At 31.9% G+C, this 18,972-nt stretch overlaps 1 pseudogene; it reads left to right on the top strand.

Annotated features, from left to right (window-relative positions):
- The first annotated feature begins 14,844 nt into the window (after nt 1-14,844).
- On the top strand, nt 14,845-15,039 carry LOC123232810 (annotated as a pseudogene).
- The last annotated feature ends 3,933 nt before the right edge of the window (nt 15,040-18,972 follow it).

Consider the following 18,972-nt stretch of genomic DNA (forward strand, 5'->3'; position numbering starts at 1 on the left):
CTTTCAACCATATCAGTTTCTTCTTCTGTGAAATAATAGAATTAGGTGGGGAAATATGATTTGTTTTAAATAATATTCTCTTACATTTTAAATTTGGAGAAATGCATCTAATTCAGGAAAAACAGGATAGGCTTTTGTTGTATCTTATTATATATTATATCCTGCTCTGTTACTGTACATATAACTTCAAAATTACATTATTTTAATATGAATTTCCTTAGTATAGATATTATAATATGAATTTCCTTATTATATATATTGTAGCCTGCTCTGTTACTGTACATATAGTTTCAAAATTACATTATTTTAATGTGAATTTCCTATATAAAAGGCTTTTGTACAGTTTTTGCCAAGTGTATTAAGAAGAAAAATTATTACAGAAGAAACTATTGATTAAAAAGTGCTCCATATCATCTGTTTGATTAGATAATGCAGAAGAACTGGCTCAGTTCCAAGTAGCAGTTATCCCAGTGGGAAAGCCTATAACTTGTAGCTACAATAATATCTCTATAGGCATAATAAATTTATCTGCAATTGGACCAATTGAGATTTCATGGTCTACAGCATTATGAATTTGTCAGATCTGTTCAATTGTTTCAAACAAAATGACCCCATCATATTGTTCATGCCATTTGGATAAGAAAATCAAAATGAAAGGATCTAAAATTAGGTTGTGTACTGACTCTGGGCAATTGGTCTTTGTCCAGAATCATTTTCCTATCTGTTGATAGATTTTCTTTTGCCATAACATTCACAACTCATTTGTGCCTAGTCATAGCTCATTAGCCATCTGGTCTTCTATTATCCCAAATTTTGGAAATGTGTATAATTTTAATAAGCTTTCTGTAAATCATTTTTCTTAAATCTAACAAGGAAATATATGGCACTTGGTCCACAGTCCACATGAAATGTATCATATTGTTATTGTCATCTTAAGAATAAAATGGTAATGGAAAAATTTTAATTAATTCAGTGCTAGAAGAAAAAGCAATTACTTTTCCAACTTCATAATATACAGAAAACCAATATTCTTTGTATATAAATACGGTACATTCATATAAATGTATATTCATGATCACCAACAATGATTTTCCAAATCATAAGTATTATTTGTCACAAGCAGTGATGTGGGTTACATTGTAAAATTACTCCATCTTTTCTATTTTTTAAATTTACTCAGGGCAGAAATTGAATTACCTTTCATCACAGATTATTTATATATTTTGTTGAATGGGGGGAGGGGAAAGAATGTCAGTACTTCTCCTATATTATAGCCTTTAAAGACCTGATTCATTGTGATGTTTTCTTTTTGGGAAGAACCATTTTTACCCTATGATTAAAGAAAATCTAGTGGTGATAGATGTAGAAAAATAGAGGGTCCCATTTGTTGAGAACTTAATCAAAAGAATTAGCCAACTATTTAAAATTTTGTTTTCTTTATTAGAATTTAAACTTCTTGCAAGTAGGGATTATGTGATTCTTTTTTACCTGAATCCCCAGAGCCTCACATAGTGGCTGGCAAATGATGGTTACTTCATAAATAATAATTAATTGTTTGAATGCTTTTAGATACCAAGGAAGAATAATTTTGGACTAAGCGATTCATGATAATGCACTTGCTTTGTGTATTTCTATGGCTATTGTGAATCAATATTGCTACACATATTTGTTTCACTATGCCTTTTTATGAATGGATTAAGTTTCCCCCCTGGATTATCAGGTCGACTCATATGCGAAAGTCAACCCTCATGAATTTTTGGACAACCTGACCTCTTGGGACACAATCTTTTAACCAGTTTCATGGCCTCTTGTTCGTATTCTAGTCCATTCTCTATCCTATTGTCTCCATCCTTATAGCATTCTGTACATCATTCATTCTGTCTCTACTAGCCAGTTGTCATCTCACTGAAATTATTTATTCCTTTGAATAATAACTACTGCACAACTGTCACATGGAATGACATAAAATATGGAATAATATAATTTATTAACTCAAGTCACTGGATAACACAACATACATACAAATTTAATTTGATAGAAAAAAAGAATTCTTGACAAAAAACATAGTGCTAGAATACTGAGAGAGATGGACAGAGATAGAAGGATTCAGACAGAGGCAGGGAGGCAGATCAAGACAGAGATAGGGATACATTGAAAATTTAAAACTGAAATTGGGATCTTATTAAAAAAAGAGAGAGAGAAAAGAATAAATGAAAGGGAGGACAAGATATCCTTCAACAGGAGCACATCCATTTCTCCCCTGTTATTGTTGACTTCAACTTCCCATTCACCAATAAATTCTGAACCAAAAGTTCTGCTTGTTTCTGCCTCCACAGCAGAAATTACAAAGGGAAGTTTTAACTCTCCTTTAAACTTATTACCATTTCACTTATTTGATTAAGGCTTTTTCTTGACCCATAGTCCTTTATACTCTTACTAAGGCTTTTCTTTATACAAAAGGGTTTTTTATGTCCAATAACTTTATAATTTATTTTAAGGAGTGTAAAATCATGCTGGCTTTTTTCTTTCTTTCAGCAATTTATTGGGGTTTTGTTTGTTTCATTTCGTTTAGAATTTCATTTTTTCCTTTATTTTATTTGTGACAAATTAACATATAAGTTTTCCAAGACTGCATGATTCAAATTGTCTCCCTCCCCTGCTTCCCTTCCCCCCTCCCAGAGTTGATAAGCAATTCCACTAGGTAAAAAATGTATTATCACTCAAAATCTGTTTCCATATTATTCATTTTTGTAAGAGAGTAATCTTATAAAACCCAAACCACAAATCATACATCCAAATAAGTAATAAATCATATGAATTTTTCAGCATTTTTACTCCAACAGTTCTTTCTCTAGATGTATATAGAATTCCTTTTCATAAGTCCCTCTGAATTGTCCTGGATCACTATATTGCTGTTAGTAACAGTCTATTACATTTGATTGTCCCATGATGTTTCAGTTACTGTATACAACGTTCTCCTGGTTCTGCTTATTTCACTCTGCATCAGTTCATGTAAGTCCTTCCAGTTCTTAAATAAATCAACCACTTCATCATTCCTTATAGCATAATAGTATTCCATCACCATCATATACCACAATTTGTTCAGCCATTCCCCAATTGAAGAAAATCCCCTCAGTATATAATGTTTTGCTACTACAAAAAGCACAGCTATAAGTATTTTCATACAAACAGGTTCAGCCCCAATTTTTTTTATCTCTTTGGGATATAGACCTAGTAGTGGTAATCAAAAGGTATGTATTCTTTTACAGCGTTAGGGTATAATTCCAAATTGCTTTTCAGAATGGTTGGATCAATTCACAGTTCCACCAACTGTGTATTAGTGTCCTAATTTGCCAAACCCCATACAACATTTATTAGTTTCCTTACTGTCATATTGGTCAACCTATTAGGTTTAAGGTGGTACCTCAGAGTTGTTTTATTTGCATTTCTCTAGTCAGGAGAGATTTTGAACATTTTTTCATATGTTTTTTTTTATAGCTTTGATCTCTTCCTGTGAAAACTGCCTATCTATATCCCTTGCCCATTTGTCAATTGGGGAATGGCTTGGTTTCTTATAAATATGACTTAGTTCTTGATATATTTGAGAAATTAGACCTTTATTAGAGAAAATTGTTATAAAATTTCCCCCCAGTTTGTTGTTTCCCTTCCACTCTCGATTGCATTGGTTTTGTTTTTACAAAAACTTTTAAATTTAATATAATAAAAATAATACATTTTACATCTTGTAAAGTTCTTTATTTCTTGTTTGGTCTTAAATTCTTCCCTTCTCCATAAATCTGACAGGCAAACTACTCTATTTTCACCCAATTTGCTTTTATATCACTCTTTATATTTAAGTCATAGGCCCATTTTGAACTTATCTTGGTATAGGGTGTGAGATATTGACTTAACCCTAATTTTTGCTCTACAGTATTCCAAATTTTCCAATAGTTTTTGTCAAATAATGAGTTCTTATCCCAAAAGCTGGGATCTATGAGTTTATCAAACACTAGATTGCTGAGGTCATTTACCCTTTGTCTATTCAATTGATCCTCACTTCTCTTCCTTAACCAATACCAGACTGTTTTGATGACCACTGCTTTCAAGTACAGTTTAAGATCTGGTACTGCTAGACCACCATCCCTCATATTTCTTTTCATTAGTTCCCTTGGTATTCTAGATCTCTTGTTCTTCAAGAGGAATTTTGTTATTTTTTTCTAGTTCTATGAAATTTTTTTATAATTTGATAGGTATGGCAAATAATAAGTAAATTAATTTTAGTAGGAGAGATGGAGAACAAGAGAGATTTATCATTTCTTTTTATGCAAATTCAATTTTCATCATTCTTTCTGATGTGGAGGTGAGCCTGGGATCCCAATAGTTATGTCAATTCTGACAAGTCCTCTTATTTTGGAAAGGTTTCATATATGGTCTTGTCAATGGACTCAATTTATTTGCTAGCCTACCATGTAAAATTCGTCTTCCACACATCTGTCAAATTGATACTCTTAATGTATAGGTATGATAATGTCAATACCTATTCTAATAGCTCCAGTTATTCACTTAAGACTTGAGGATAAATACAAATCACACTATTTAGTAAACCTTTCATGATCTGACACAAATTCACCTCTCCAAAGTTATTGAATGCTATTTCCCTTCACACACTCATTTTTCTAGCCAAATTGACCTACTTTCAGTTCCACATTACACAGCCTTCCATTTCCTACCACCAAGCCTTTTAATATACTTTTTTCCAGACCTAAAATGGTCTCTTTGCTCATCTCTGTCACACATAATGGCTAGCTTCCTATAATGCTTAGCTCAAGTGTTGTCTCTTACAGTAATCATGTCTTGATATCTCCAGATGACAGTGTTCTCCTTATGGAAAATATTTATTGTATTCTTATATTTTATTTTATATGTATATACTACTTTTTTCTCCTGTTTCAACTCCTTGTACCTCAAAAGAATATCATCTCTTTGATGGCAGACTGTTTTTTAAACTTACATTAATATGTCCAGTACCTAGGACAGTTCATGAAAAAAATATTTTAAAATTGCTTAATGAAAGTCAATTGAAATCATTTATACTGCTTTCTATTGATATCATAATGATGCTGGTAGAGTGTGAGGACTATCCAACAATCTGCATTTAATTTCGCCACAATCTACTTTCTCATTGCTCTTTGTGTTTTGATCATTTAAATCGGGAAAATTTCCTATCCTTCTGTTTTGTTTCACAGTAGAATTTGAAATCTTGGAATTTTAGCTATCCCCTTCACAAGCCCTTAGAAATTTGTTTTCCCAAAATGTAGAGCTGATTTCAATCTGCTACCTTCCTCTTCTTTTTCTCGGTTACAAATTCAAAAAGGGAGTGACACCAACAACCTTGAATTTTTACTGTTACTTTGCATTTTTTTTGTTTTCCCCCTTACATTAGGCCATTATTTGGCTCTGAAACTTTTAACCATTTTTCCTGGTTCTGTCCAATAGAGACTGTCAGAACAAATCTAACCCTTTCTCATGAGTCTTTCCAATAACTGAAAATGGTTATTGTGTACAAAATCTCATAAAGTATTCTATTCCCAAACTTAAATGTTATGGCATGGACTTATGGACTTCCAACCCATCATGATACTTATCCCTGGATATCATCTAGATCAGTTCTTAACCTGAGCTTTAGTGACTTCCATACTCTTTCCTGGAGGCCAAAGGGCTCCATGACTCAAAGCAAGGTTAATGATCCCTAGGCTATGTTATCACTAAACTTCTTAAACTGTTATACCTGGAACTGAAAAAAAAATATCCCAAAGCATTCCAAAAGGGTATAGTGCAGTGATATTTTGATGTAATTTCATTAAAATTCTGTTTCTCAATATAGCCTAAGGTCATTGGATGTTTTGGCAGCCACATCATGCTGTTCTGTCCATAAATACCAGAAATAAGATATTCAGATATTGTCTTTGAAACTTGATTGATGTATATAGCACTCCTTCTTAATATATACTTTTAACATTTTGACAGTTTCTTTGACACCTCTTAATAGGCTGAAAACCATTTATAACTGTTTTGTTTCTCCTGCCAATGTCTTACCCATCTATTTTACTTTTATTTTCTTACCTTGACTTGCCAACTATGTATATTTTCTCCTTGATTCTTTCTATAAGTCTTATCTTCCTTCAGATTTTCCTTTTCCTCTTCCTTCTCCTTAAATTTGTTATTCTATTTTAATCTTTCCTCAAATTCTACTAAAATTCTCCATTTCAAATTCAACCTTTGTTCTCTTCTCAATTCCATAGTCTTCTGAATCATTTTAGGCCTTTTCCACCATGTCACAGGACCTTTCTATCCACAAAAGATAACTTTATCCTAGTCTTCATGCCCTAGAAGTACCCTCTGACTCTTTGGGCCCTTGTTCTATTTCATGGGTTCAGAACAGGACCACCACTTAAAGAAAAATATCCAGGCTTTTAATGCCTGCATTACTCTCTGGGCTCCAATTCTGACTTTCTATAGATTGCATGCTTCTCTGCATTCATTTACACACATCATTTCTTACAACACAGAAGTATTCCATTACATTAATGTACCACAATTTGTTTATTCATTTTCCAAATGATGTATATCTACTTTGCTTCTAGCTTTTAGCTATCACAAAAAAGTATAGCTATAGATATTTTAGAGCATATGTAGAATTTTTATCAATATCTTCCTTTGAATATGACCAGTAATAGAATCTCTGATTGAGACAATATAGACATTTTACTTAATTTCCATAGTTCAAATTCCTTTCTAAAATAGTTGTATCACTTCATAGTTCTAACAAAAGCATATTAGTGTACCTTTGTTCCTAGAACTTCTCAAAAATGCCTTCTCCTCTTCTAAATTTTGAACTTTCTTTTATATGTCTTCCTCAATTAGAGTGTGAGATCCTTTAGAACAGGAATTTTCTTTCTTTTTTGCTTTCATTTATATTATTCATTGAATATTAGGATGCTTTGCATATATTAGGTGATTAACAAATGTTTATTGACTCCAAATAACAGGCAAAAGGACAGAAAAATTGGTTGTTCAGCTAAGGTCATATCTAATGTCAAAATAACATTCCTAATACTAGCAAATATCAGAGTAAAGAAGGATAGGAATTATGAAAGTCCTGAACAGGAAAAGCATATTATCATCTTTTCTTTAGTTAAGCTTTTATGTTTTTACTCTCATTTCTTGTTCAAAGTGTGACAAATTCGCAGAAAATTAAGAATTCCTACATTCAGTTATAAATGGTGGGGCACCATTTCTTCAAATATAAAATGGAGATAATAATAGATCATATCTAGGATTGTTATGAAGATAATGTGAGATAATATATGTAAAGTGCTTATTGCCACAATGATAGGCACATAATAGATGCTAAATATGATAGGCATCATTTTTATTTTTATTGTTTTCTTTTTATTAAATCAGTATAGTATCTCATATATCCTTTCCTATCTCCAAGAGCTATTCCATATAACAGATAGTGTTTTTTAGAAAGGGTTAAAAAATAAGCAGAATTGACTAAAATATATAAAATATCTGAAAACATGTGAAATGTGTAACACCTATGGGCCTCTTACCTCCACAAAAGGAAAGTTGGGGATGTTTTCTCATATCTCCTCATTAGAATCAGCCTTTCTTTATGATTTTTTTCATATTAACTTATGATTTTTTAGTTTGTCATTCTACTTTTCATTTACATTATTGTAGTTATTATGCATATTATTTTCTTGACTACTTATTTCCCTCTGCATCATTTCACATAAATCTTTCCATGTTTCTCTGTATTCATCACATATATGCTTTCTTTGTGCAAGGAGTGCTTACACTGAGCTCTTCCGCAATAAGTATCATTTCTTGGAAGTTCCTGAATTGTTATTGTCATTATTTGAAAAATCAAAAAGACAGGGTGAGTCAAATGAGGGCATACGAGAAAACATCCCAGGATAAATATATTTATTCTTTCTCTTTTGAGATTATCTATTATACTATTTTCTACTCCAAAATATAGAGATATCCAAATTGGCTTCTCTAACCAATAACAACTTGTATTATGGCTCTGAAAATGTTTATTTTATTTTATGTTAAGGAGAAGTGGTATATTTATGGATATAGGTATTCTATATGTATTCTGTAGAGTTAATGTGACCAAAAGCAATACTAAGAAAGTATGTTTGGTTCTTGGTGGTAAGCAATTATTGATCAGTATTAGACTGAGTGTTTAGTATCTATAATAATAAAAGAAGACTGTTGATGGATTAAATGATATAAGCCTAATATTCATAAGCATATCATGAGGCTTTTTTTACTTTATATATAAAGTTTTTAAATTTAAATGAGTTATTTTAATATCTTAATTTCTGTTTCATTGGTTCCTTCTAGACCTAGGAATGAATGAATATCTGGGAGAATAATAATATATTCATAAGAATATAAATTGGGTTCACATGTATGTTTTCATAGTTTTCACAAACTTAATTTTAGAAAGGTGAATTTTAAAGCATTAAGAAGTTTAAAGTATATCACATGTTAGTTTTAGAATATTGACTTTTAGTGATCATTTAAAGGTAAATATCAAACTATAAACAAGAAGAATTTGTGCTCTAATTTAATGTTACTTTGAAAAACATCAAAAATGTTTAAGAAAAATTTAAACATATTAAATGAAACAATATGCAGTATGAGTAATAATATATATATATGTTCATGTTTGTGTATGTTTGTGACATACCTATATGATTAACTAATAAATATTTCCAAATTCCATTTGAACTTCTATGTTCTTTTAAACCCAGGATAATAGATCTAGATCTTGAGTGGACCCCAGAAGTCATCTAATTCAACTCTACCTTTTATAGATGAGTGAATTGATAAGAGGTAGTTTAAGGAACTTACTTCTCTCAGTAAGCTGGACAGGCTCTCTATAGGATTAAATTAAAATTCTTTTGATAGTCATTGAAAGCTCATTACCAACTTCCTCCATTTTACTCTTATAGGCTTATTATGCTTTATTCCCCTTTAAATTTTCTACCATCCAGAAAAAAAAATTGATCATGTTATTCCTCATGGCATTCTATCTACCATGTCAAATTGTTAGAAAGTATTTGTTAAATTAAATTTTAAAAGCACTGTACAAATTACTGTGGAAATAAAGGGAAAAAAAGTAAAGTTACATTGTCCTAAAATAGTTTATATTCCAATTCAGTAGACAGTGTGCAAATAATTGTGTTTCAACAAGATATATACAGGATGAATTGGAGATAATCTCAAATGAAAGGTTCTACTGATCAGGAAGATTAAGAAAAGCTCTAGCTATGTTTTTGGGTAGGATTGAAAAGTCTCTAAAATGCTCCCTCCTCACTTCTGCCTCTACTCAAAATCTCTAGTTTCCTTAATGACTTAGCTAAGTTAGAACTTGTACATGATGCCTTTCTAGTTTCTAGCTCCTAGCAATTGCTTCAGCCCCACTTCCTAAGCTCATGTTTATTCAGTATTTATTTGGTGTATGTATATATATTGTCCTCCCTGATAAAACTTAAATTCTGAGAAGACAGTGATTGTTTCATTACTGCTTTATATCCTCAGACCTAACACAGAAAATGCATTTGATAAATGGTTACAGACTTAATGAATCATTGTTCAAGGTCACATCAGTAGTAAAATTTAGAGACTTTTTGGAATATAAATGATTATATTTTGCCCAAATAATAGATATACATCTCTAGCCACATATTTAAATAGTTTTTTAATGGTACAATGGAAATGACTGCAAAGTACTTTATTTTCATGATGAAAAAAAAATCCTCTTGTATGAGAAGCAGGCATATCAGGAATTACCAATGTAGAGTCAAGGCTAATTGGTTGGGAAACTATTGCACAGACTGGCAGCAAACCTTTTTTTTCTCTCCTTTTTTAAAAATAACTATTAATCACTGCTTTATCAGGCATAAACACTAAGAATGGCAGTATAGAAGCAATGATTTATGTACAATATATTGAGCACATAAAAATTCTACATGTGTTTTTATGAAAATAAAATGGATGATTGATTGAAAGGCCTACAACAGGGCAATATTATATAGAACACTAAAGGTTAAAAGGAAAAATAGTACCATTTAGAATTTCAAAGACTCAGAAACTTATTATGTATGGGGAGGAGAGTTACTTGGGAATAGAAACAATATGGTAGAATGGAAAGAGCACTAGCTTTGGAGTCAAAGGACTTTTACCTCAAATAATCCTATTTTCAATATTTATGTGGATTTATATATATATGTATATATATATATGCATATATATTGGTATATCTATGGGTTTATATATGTATATTTACATTCTTACATAAATATATATAAATGTATATAAATGCAGATGTGCGTTTGTATAATGCATGTATGAATTTCTACCCTTAGCATCTTTTTTTTTTCCTTAGCATCTTTTTTGCTAAATTCAGATTTCTAAAACCTATTTGGAACCACTATCCAGGCAAAATGACTACTCATGCCAACTTGTTTTCTAATATATCTATCTTGGACTTTTAAGAAGAAAACATGGAAAATTTTCATTAGACCAAATTCTCCCAAAATGAAATTAAGTTAAATAATAAATAAGATAAATATGACTAAGGCATTTCATCACCTATTTATTGAAATTAATTCCCATCCTTTCAGTCTCAGGAGAGATTGAGTTCTTCTTCTTCTTCCCATTCTACCATATTAGTTCATGATAGGAAATAAAAAGTGCTAAGACTTGCCCATCAACTGAGCACAAGAGCTTCAAGTTCCAGCTGTTGTTTCAAGTCAAAAAAAGTTCTTCTTCCTAATACCTGAACTGTTAGCATGAAAAATTGTAACTCTAACTTCTCAAGGCAGGAACCCTAGTAAATGGGAGAGTCTTCAGGGTTCGGTGTATTAAAGATTCTTTCCTTTAGTATGGGGGAAAATCATTAATACTCCAAAAATGTCAAAGTCTAACACAAAAGGTTTAAGGGGACACCTTCTTGGTAAGTGCATGTGAGCATCTCTCCCTACCATCAGCCATGTCTCTTGCACTGCCCTTTCCTTTTTCTTATACACTTTTTTCTATATATTTCATTAGACATTTCCTCAGATTCATTTTTCAGCTTCCTCCTAAGATTTCCAAGTGGAATTATATTGTATCAATACATATAAAGGTGATAAAAGAAGGGTAATCTCCTTGTCACTGTTATCATTATAGAAGTTAGTATTTTGTAAATAGTTTAGTGACAAATTCAGGAATGACAATATTATAGGTGTGGGATTTCCAGCCTGACTTTGAGTGGATACAATAAGAAAAAATATCCAGTATGGAAATTTCACCAATATATACTCAGCTTTTTGTTAAAATGTTTTAGGGTATATAAATGGTATAAAAGAAAAGGGCAGTTTTCGTACAGGTTTGTGACTTTTATCAAATTAATAAATCTTCAAGTTCACAAAACTGTAAGGCTTCATAATTTTTATACATTTTCCCATATTATATTCTAATAGACCGATTCTAATGAGACAGGTTATATTTTCAACTGTTAATTGAAGGAATACATAGAGGGGGCAATTGGGTGGCTCAGTGGATTGAAAGCCAGTTCAAATCCAACACTTGTGTGACCCTGGGCAAGTCACTTAACCCCCATATCCTAGTCCTTACAAGTCTTCTGCATTGGAACCAATGCAAGGTAAGGGTTAAAAAAAAGAAATGCATACAAATATATAAAACACCCCTACTTATACCCATGCAACCTCCAAAAAATCTATAATTATTTTTAATGTAATTTCTTATAAATCCAGTAAATCAATAAGTATTTGCTAAGTGCATAATTTGTGGTAGGCATTTTGCTAGTCACTGGGAGAAATAGACACAAATTAAAATTTTCTACCCTCAAAAAAATTAGAGTATATCCAGAAAAAAATGTTATTTTCCCTTTGCAGATAAGCAATCAAAAAGTGATTTGACTCAGAAAATGAGAGCTAAGAAGGTGTCAGGAAGGACCTTATGTAGAATGTTACACACTTAAGCTGAAGTTTGAATTAAAGTAGGGGTTCTGAGAGATGAAGGTGAGGAGGGAATGTGATCTGGCCATTGTAAAGGCACAGATTTGGGTGACAGAATATTTTGTAAGAGAAAAAAAAGACCAGTTTGGCTGAATGGCAGTGTGCACTTAGGGAAGTGATAGTAATAAGTTTGGAAAGGTTGGTTAGGGCCAGGTTGTCAAGGACTTTGAAAACCTAAGGTATTCCAGCTGTGTGACCCTGGGCAAGTCACTTGACCCCCATTTCCTACCTTACCACTCTTCCACCTAGGAGCCAATACACAGAAGTTAAGGGTTTAAAAAACAAAAACAAACAAACAAAAAAAAACCCTAAGGTATTAATATTTGGTCCTGAAAATAGTAAGGGACCAACCACTATAGCATTAAAAAGGGGAATTATATAATCATCTGAGCAATTTAGATAAATCATTTTGGCAGTTACATGAAAGATGGATTGAAGAGAGGAGAAACTTGAATAAGGGAGACCAATTAACAAGTTACTACAATAGTCCAGATGAGAGAAACTGCTGATCTGAGCATCTATGATGGCTGTGTAAATGAAGAGAACGGAGCAGATTTATTGCAACCATTTTCCCCATCTAGAATATATTAATGGAAAGATATTTTGGTGGATGCTATTTCTTTCTTTGTATTTTCCTGTTTCCTCAGTGGATAGTAGTAATGTAAAAGCTTAATAAATTTGAAATACCACAGCCAATTACCCCTAGGAGAATGGGAGAGAATAGAAAAATATTTATAAGGAAATACTATTGGGAGGTGTATTTTTTCAAGTTCTTAGTCTAATAAGAATTCTCATTTGAATGAGAAATATACTTTCTACATGACTTAATAGGAGAGAGGATAGAGATAGATTTTTAATCATTTGTTTTTTTTCAGTTAACATTTAGAAAAAACTGTTTTGTAACTGTTTTCTGACATTTGTGCATTCAGAGTTTCTCTCTTCCTTCTTCCTCACCATCCTGATGTGGTAAATGTTTTGATATAGGTTTTATATTTTTTAAATTTTTATATTTTTAATAATTTTATTGAAAATTATTTTTTGATAATTTGATAATTTAATTTTTATAATTCCATGCAACACATATTTCCATATTCCTCAAGTCATCAGAGAAGATACATATTACTCATAGAATAAAAAAGCATGAAGGAAATAAATTGGAAGATGCCCTGTTTTGGTCTTCACTCAGACTTCAGTACTTTGGCTGTAGATAGAATTCTCATCATGAATCTCATGTGGTTAAGTAAGCTTGGAAACTTGCTTTGCTGTTAATGGTTAAGTCCTTCACAGTGGATCAATGCTTATATTTATGTTACTATATACATTGTTCTCCTGCTTCTGCTCACTTCACTCTATATCAGTTTTTCTAAAACTTTCCAGTTTTCTGAACATCTCCTGTTCAGCATTTCTTATGGCTAAATAGTATTCCATGACAGCGATACTCCACAAATTCTTCGCCCATTCCTCAAGGGATGGATGGCGCCTGTTTCCAAATCTTTGCCAATACAAAAGAGTTGATAAAAATATTTTGGTACAGCTTAACAATTTAGGCAAATCATTTTGGCAGTTACATGAAGGATAGATTGGAGAGAGGAGAAACTTGAATAAGTAAGACCAATTAAGAATCACTACAATAGTCCAGGTGAGAGAAACTGATGATCTGAGTAATTATGATGGTTAGGTGAGTGAAGAGAACAGGACAGATTTCCTTTAGTTATTTGTCTAAAAAAAAAGAGTTGCTAAAAATGTTTTGGAAGGTCATTTTTCTTTTCTCTGATCTCTTTGGGATATAGACCCACCCACTAGTGGCACCAGTGGGTCAAAGAGTATGCATAGTTTTATGGCCCTTTATAATATTATATGGTCCTTTTTTTTTTTTTTATAAAACTATGGCTCTTTGGGCCTGGTTCCATATTACCTTAGAGAATGGTTGTATCAGTTTGCAGTACCACCAACAGTGTAATGGTGTCCCAATTTTCCCACATTCCCTCCAACATTTATTATTTTCCCTTTTGGCCATGGAAAATGGATTTTGAATTATCATGTTTAGATCTGGCATCAGTGGGTAAGATTCATTTGGAAAATAGCAATACTTGCATGTGTGTGTGTGGATGTGTGTTAGAAAAGACTTTGAAAATAAGTAGATGCCTATTAATTAAAAAATGTCTAAACAAAGTATTCTACAGGGATGTAATATGTTACATGAATGTTATAAGAAATAATAAACATGAAAAATGCATGAATACATGAAAAGACATGAACTGATGCAAAATGAAGTAATCAGAATCAGGAAAGTAATATATACAATGACAATAATAATGTAAATACAAAATAAGACAAGAAAATGACCAAGATCCATTACTTAGAAATAATAATGGCCAAAACTCAATCCAAAGGCTTGATATGAAAAAAATATCTCTCTCTTCTCATTTGCATAATAAGTGGGGGATTGTGGGCATGAGATAATTCATATAAAATGAGAAATTTTGATGTAATGTTTAGTTCTGCAGATTATTTTTCCTTAGTTTCCTTTTTTATGTATTATAAGTGATCATTCTCTGAAAGAGGAGGAGTAAGAAATATAGATACTATTAAAACAAATTATATCAATTGAAATTATTTTTGAGAAGTTTCAGATCCTTGTGAAAATTGTTTTGTGAGGCAAGATGTTAGAAGAAAAGAATAGGAAAGAAATTCAAAAGAAGCACTTCCTCATCCAACACCCTATTATATCTGAACCTCAATATTTACCTGTCTTAGGTGATTCCATGATTGGAAATTGCAAAAAAATAATTTCAAATTGCAAAAAATGGATTATCCAGGGTGAGGCTTCTCTATTACACTCTGGATGAGTTGACCTCTGCAGTTTCTCCAAATAAAGGAAATTCAACATCATAATTTATAGATATAGGGGACTGTGTACATGCTCTTCTTCTTCCTCCCCCCCCAAAAAAAATCTGAAGTTCAGTGGCATATGAGTCTATTTCCAAGTCTAGGAAGCTTTGAAGTTTTCTCCTTTGGATTTCTAGTTACTCCTATAAGATTTTCTCTTTCCACGTCTCCCCCAAACCCTGCAAAGACTTGGGCTAGTTTAAGGTTTACCTGGAGTAGAAAAGCTTGGTGAATCAGTGATTGAAATGATGTCATTGCTACATTCTGGGATCTGAACAGAACTACAGTAGGCACTATACTAGGGAATAACACTGTCTTTACATGCTGAAGCCACCCTAGGAAATTTGTGAAAAAATGACTGATAGAATTTCTACCTATTAGGTACCTGTACACAATGGTCAATATGGCCATTGGTGGAGGGAACTGATCACGGGACAGGCTCTTTGTTTGTCATGAGCTCTATTATGAATTCTATATATTTTTTATCTTCAAAATGTCATATATTTTCTTCTTTGGGTTTTTGAAAAATGCAAACTTTCTTGAGTTTTTATTTCTCTAGATTTATTTATTTTATCAAAAGTTTTTATTTTATTTTTAAAGTTCTCTACCCACAGAGAGTTAGAAAAAAAATGTACTTTTGCTAATTGCTGAAAGACTCATCTAATCCCTGAAAATAGTCCAAACTCTAGCAGAGTACTGAATCACTATCTAAATATTACAGAATGGTATTCAAATTCCCATGTAAACAATTATAGTTTTCATGTCTATACTATCAAAAGTTCATCTAGGGATTATAATAATGATATTTGCTGATTTGTGTCACTATTGGCACATTTGTAATATCCCGTAAGTAATCTAGGATATTTAGTATTCACATTTTTGGAGAGTTGCAATTAATAGGGATTATTGAGCTGATGGATATATTTGCAAGCCAAATCTCTTGACTTTCCTGGAATATTTTTTGGGTTACTCTTCCTGGGTTCACATCTATCAGATTCTGCCTAATGGTTCTAATGAGTGTTTTTTTTTTATTTTATATACCCATTGTTTGTTTGATCAGGGTTTTATGAAAATCCAAAAAAATTTTTTTTGAGAAAAGCGTATGATTGATTTCCAATAAATTATTTTGGTTTCTTGTTCATTTATACCATTATTTGGAGAGTTATTGTTTTCTGTAATTTCATTGAGAGGATCTTCATTCATACAGGCTTTTTAATGGGGGAAGGAGGTTAGATGCTTTTAGAATTTCACAAAACATTGAAATTTAAATAATAAAATGCAACATTTCTTAATCTAATTATCTAAAAAGTCTATAACAAATATAAAAAAATAATTAATTTTTTAAAGAGATCAACTAGAATTTTAAAAGTTGAAGTATCTAAATAAAAAACCATAAAGCTTTTGGTTTCTGTGTTTCTGGTGATTCCATATTGATAAGAATGTTAGCCATTTAAGCTTTAACACTGTTTAATATTTAATATTTCATTTATATTTAATAAATAACATATTTAATATTTCATCTCTTTAATGCAAAACATCATATTTTGCATGTAACAAAGCCTTAATTATATGAAAAGTGTTGGACTACAAATTATGCTTAGTCACCAGAGGCCCAGAATTTTGTTGTAAATAGAGTTTAAAAGTCTTTAGCCTTCAAGATAAATTCTTAAAATACCAACAATAAGAGTTGAAAGGACAAAAAGATGCAAAAGTTTGAAGAAGACATGCTATGACAAGCCCATTTAGCAAGCAGAAGAAAAACTTAATTAACACAGGATAGCAATTAAAATCCAGGGTCTTCAAGCTAGGACAAGATATATGTTATAAGATGATAAACTTTAGAGCTGGAAGAGACTTTAAAGATTGTTTTGCCCCATTTCCTTATTTTATAAGTGAAGAAACTGAGGGCCAAAGATGTAAAATGTTAACAGGTATTTTCAGTTTTATGAAGTTAGTAACTGATATAACCAGTTTTAAAACTCAGGATGAAGAATAACTCAGTCACTTTAGAATGTAAACATTATTTGCCAATGAAAGGGTTAAAATAGGGGTTTTGACAAAATAAGAAAGCCACTTTTAATAATTAATTTTAATGAAAATATAATAGAGTTGTAAATTAATATTATCCCTTTAAGCTAGAGAAAAGAAAACTTCTAGCAGCTTTTAACAATTAACAATTTAGTTAAATTAAAATAGAGATAGTAAAAGAATATAGTAAAGAAAGGTAGGATAGAGAGATTACTAATTTTATACCCTATAAATATACCTAAAATTCCTAATACTAACAAAAAATTTTTAAAACCCTACTCTGTCTTCAAGGACAGGCTCTTCTGCCTGGCCAGACCAGACCTAATCTAACCTATTCTACTTAAAATTGATTCACTAACTACCTATCTACACTAATAAATATACAGCCACCACCCATGACTTCCTTAAATAAAGTTTATCCTTCAGCTGCCAGTGTTTAACTCCCAGTTGCCCCTTGCCTCAGAGACAGACTCCTGCTCCCTCAAGGTCCAGAGGCAAAAGACCCTTTCAAGGCTAAAGCCAAAAGGCCTCTGAGTAAGCTCAGGTCTGCCTTTATATAACTAAACACCAACTTATACTACCAACATCCTCCCCCCAATGACCAACTCATGCCCAGCAGCCAACTTTCCCCCAAACCCAGGTAAGAAGACCTCCAGGTCCCCCGTTAAATTAAAGAACTCCTTTTTACACCATTTGGGGAAGAGCCTATCACAGTAGTCTTCCCTGTTTTCCAAACTCATGGGATCATAGAAATTGAACATTAGAAAGGACATTAGTCATCAATGAGAAAAGATTCATACCTAAAAAAAAAATCTCCACAATGACACACCAGAAAAATGGTCATCTAGTGGTCTTTGCTTGAAGCCTACTATAAGGAATATAGGAATCTCTTCATTTTGCTAAATGAAAATGACTAAAAGTTCAAGGAAAACCCTATTAAAGAGTTCCAACAGTAACTCCTCAAAGTCTCTTTTTCCCAATAGTCTGGGAAACTGTACATTTGCAAGTAGAGAATTGTCTCAGAATACTTAAATGCCATGATGACATGTTCCCTTTGGTTCTTTCTTAGTTATTAACTAGGAATAAAGATCATGAAGAAATTTCTCAAAAGATTAGCCCAATGTTGCTTGAAGAGCTATAAATTTATAGAAACTCAGCAAATTGGACTCAGGCTTTGAAAGAATTCAAAACACAATTCAAAAAATGATTAAGAGAGGCTGAAGAAAATTGGGAAAAGAACTTAAAAAGCAAAATAGGTCATCTAGAAACAGAGGCACATGAACTAAAACAAGAAAATAATTACTTAAAAGCCAGAATCAAACAGCTGAAAATGAGGCAAAGAAAGAAAAACAGATCCAAAGGAAAAGGAGGATCAAAAAACCAGGAGTGAAATTCAGTCTTAAAAAATTATAATCAAATAACTAGAAGCAAATACTTTCACAAGGCAGCAAGAGACTATAAAACAAAATCAAAGTTGAAACATGGAAGAAAAAAATATGATTGATCACGTGGTTTGATAGTGGGGATGTTCACTTTAAATGATCACTCTATTGCAAATATTAATAATATGGAAATGGGTTTTGAACAATGATGAATGTAAAACCCAGTGGAATTGCTCATCTACTGGGGAAGGGGGAGAAGGAGGGGTGGGAAATAATATGAATCATGTAACCATGGAAAACTATTCTTAATTAATTAATTAATTGCTTTTTCAAAATAAAGAATATTATGACAAGGAAAATTATTTTTGCTGGGGGAAACATGATTATATATGGCAACATGTCCTACTTTGGTTGACCATAAAAAGTCAACAAGAATTAAGTGTGCTATGACAGACAAAAAAAATCTAATTTAAATGAATGGGAAAAACATATTTATTATATGCCAAGACACTAATTACTGAGGATATGTTGAGAGCCAATTGGAGAAATAGGGTCAGGATAGAGCCTGT

Source organism: Gracilinanus agilis, chromosome 1 (genome assembly GCF_016433145.1).
Source record: "Gracilinanus agilis isolate LMUSP501 chromosome 1, AgileGrace, whole genome shotgun sequence".
Taxonomy (NCBI): Eukaryota; Metazoa; Chordata; class Mammalia; order Didelphimorphia; family Didelphidae; genus Gracilinanus; species Gracilinanus agilis.